The following is a 3,322-nucleotide window of genomic DNA, read 5'->3' on the forward strand; positions in this document are numbered from 1 at the left end:
TCCTGGCGCGGTTATTGGCAAGAACTTATTGAAACTCTGGCTCGGGCTCATGAACGCACACCTTTGGCCAATCTGATTCGCTGGAAAGACAAACCAGTCGCTCTTTCTATCGTTCAAGCACGATTAGTGGGACTAGCCCACTTCTCCGTAGGTTATATATTTACCTATGCAGCTTTCTCAATAGCATCCACATCGGGTAAATTTGGGTAGCTCTGTGTTTCGCCTCAATAAAAGCTAAAAGCATGTATCGCATTGGGCTTACCTTTGGCATTCGAGCCAGTGGTAAGCCCAACTTATCCACGATTAAAATCTGTCTCTGATGGATAGATAGCACGGATGGGTGGCAAATCATAGCACTTCAATTGGACTCTATCCCAAATTCCATCCATTCTATAATAACATTCCAATATCGCCGACTAGGAAATTACGGCAAAGAGGAGTCTCATTGAGAAAGAGAAGAAGAAACAAAAACTGGTGAGGAAATATTATCTCATACGTCAATCCCTGAAACAGAGAATGAGGGGGGGTTTATCAATACAAGAAAAATTAGAGGTTTCTGAGGCGTTCCAATCTCCACCACGTAACAGTGCACCCACCCGTCTTCGTAACCGATGCTCCCTAACCGGACGCCCCAGATCCAATTATCGAGACTTTGGTTCATCCAGACACGTACCACGCGAAATGGCACACGCTTGTTTGCTGCCTGGAGTAATAAAATCGAGTTGGTAGATAAATATTGGTTTTCCCACACGAATTGTTGGAGAATCGATCTCCATAAATTCACAAGATTCCCTCGTGTTCAATGTAATTATTTGAAGACTGTATAATAATTACAGCGAGGGAATCAACCACGCGGGGTAGAGCAGCTTGGTAGCTCGCAAGGCTCATAACCTTGAGGTCACGGGTTCGAATCCCGTCTCCGCAAACGAAAATTAACTTGGTGATAGGGTGATAAAGCAATAGGTGATAGGGGGATAAAGCAATAGTCCACCCTGTTCCCGTATTTTTATTCCAACTATTTGACCACGTACCGGCGGGTATTCATCCACAACATAAACCGGATAATCCCAAATTTTCCCCCCTCATTCTCCTTTTTCTCCTTCCCAGGTGAATCTCCCGATTCTCTATCGGGATCCATTCAATCGGGTAAGTAGGGGGTGGAAAGGAGGACTCAACCATTTCCGCTAGTTCCAGAGACCTTACCCCACCTAGTTTTAGTATCAGCAGTTTTTAATCCCCCCCCCTGGTAAGATTGAGAGAATAGTGACAGGATAATGATTTGAGAAACGGGAAACAGAATAGTTCTGTTTCCGACATACTGTGTTTCATACACCTCATCAATGTCATCATCGGTAAGCCCTTTTAACTCAGTGGTAGAGTACCGCCATGGTAAGGCGTAAGTCATCGGTTCAAATCCGATAAAGGGCTCGTGAGATTTCACTCGACTTGTCTCTTTCTCTCGGCACAGACACTCGTAATCCTTCCTTACATTGTAGAGTACCACATATGTTTCTACCAATTCAGAAAATTAGTGATCACGTCGAAATGATCCTTCGCCCGAATAGGCGACGAATATGACGAGGCCCCCCCCCCCCCCCAGATGCCTATCGAATCAGATTATCCTGATTATCCACTTTCACTGCTCGGGGGACTCCCGGTAAGATTCGCAACAAATATCCACATATATCTATCTATATAGCGGGATCCATATGTGGGTGGGGAAATCAACGAAGAATCAGCGAATCGCTACGTAATAAAGCTGTTCGGAATGTTCCCCCCCGTCTTGAATCTCAGAATTATTGCTACCCGTAATATAAGAAATTTAGGTAGATGTAATTCATGATGTGGAAGATCATTCAGTTACCCCTGATACAGGAATCCAATGAGAATTCTGACTATCGATACATCTCTCCGCAGGGGGAGATATTCCAATGAATTCTCGTATGAAAAGATTTCAGCTAACTCCCAGCTACGGGTTTCTCTCGTATCATTCCGATCCATCTCCCGCTTCTTAACCAGGAGGTAAGACGGACTATATGGTTCTCATTTAATCTATCGAGACGGGAGTTTGTTTCTCTCGTCCGACATCAAGGAAAAGTGGCCTCCCCCCACCCCCCCCCACCCACCCGCCATTAATCACCCGAATGATTCGGGAGCGAAAAGCTTCCGAATGGTATTGAGTATTGGTAGAATAAATATCAGGAAGTGTCTCTTCCATCGTGAAATAGACGAGTAAAGTGAAGATACGGATCATAAATATCTGTATGTACGCGTGTCCTACTCAATTCACCAAATAGATAGATTGCTGAAAATTGGTGCTTCTCCCACTCCTTCCTGTACTTCTCCAGTGGGCAGGACATGCGGGAGGAAACACCAGCACCACATAAAGAGATCCAATAGATGCCGTTGATTGTTCAATTGGAAGGAATCTAGCTGGGATAAAGTTCCGGATCAGGATTCATCGACGTAGCGAACGGGTTGATGGAGTCTCGGAAGAAGAGAAAGGGTTACCCACTTTCTGAAGAATCACGAAATCAATTTCGTTGTATCGGTACTCTATCCATATCCATCCGCTTGGGGGAACGAGACGGAGTAGAAAAGTACCCTCGACGGGACCTAGGAATATTGTTACCATGCCAGAGAGATTCCGACAAATTCTTATTCAGAAGGGGCAGTGATATGGTAGTTTCATTTCCTACACCACGACCCTATCATGTCATGAAATAGAAGGGCACCCAAAATGGTTGGAAGAGTTGAATAGGAGAATAACTATGACCATCGCCATTGGAAAATCCTCCAAGGAATCGAAAGATTTGTTTGATAGTATGGACGATTGGCTACGAAGGGATCGTTTCGTATTTGTAGGTTGGTCCGGTCTATTACTTTTCCCCACCGCTTATTTCTCCCTAGGCGGTTGGTTCACCGGCACAACCTTCGTCACCTCGTGGTATACTCATGGATTAGCTAGTTCCTACTTGGAAGGTTGCAATTTTCTGACTGCCGCAGTTTCCACCCCTGCAAATAGTCTCGCTCATTCCTTGCTTCTACTGTGGGGTCCGGAAGCACAGGGAGACTTCACCCGTTGGTGCCAATTAGGGGGTCTATGGACCTTTGTTGCTCTTCACGGTTCCTTCGCTTTGATAGGTTTCATGTTACGTCAATTCGAACTTGCTAGGTCCGTACAATTACGTCCCCATAATGCAATAGCGTTCTCTGCTCCCATTGCTGTTTCTGTTTCTGTATTCCTAATCTACCCGTTAGGGCAATCCGGTTGGTTTTTTGCACCCAGCTTCGGTGTAGCAGCTATCTCTCGATTCATTCT

General features: G+C 45.2%; 1 non-coding gene across 1 annotated transcript; it reads left to right on the forward strand.

Moving 5' to 3' along the window:
- Window positions 1-851: 851 nt before the first annotated feature.
- On the forward strand, window positions 852-925 carry TRNAM-CAU (transfer RNA methionine (anticodon CAU)). The gene has a single exon. It is a non-coding gene; the product is annotated as a tRNA-Met (tRNA).
- Window positions 926-3,322: the final 2,397 nt, after the last annotated feature.

This window comes from Dipteris shenzhenensis, unplaced genomic scaffold (assembly GCF_047967505.1).
Source record: "Dipteris shenzhenensis isolate YYH24624 ecotype China unplaced genomic scaffold, Dip_SZ_1.0 scaf0219, whole genome shotgun sequence".
Taxonomy (NCBI): domain Eukaryota; kingdom Viridiplantae; phylum Streptophyta; class Polypodiopsida; order Gleicheniales; family Dipteridaceae; genus Dipteris; species Dipteris shenzhenensis.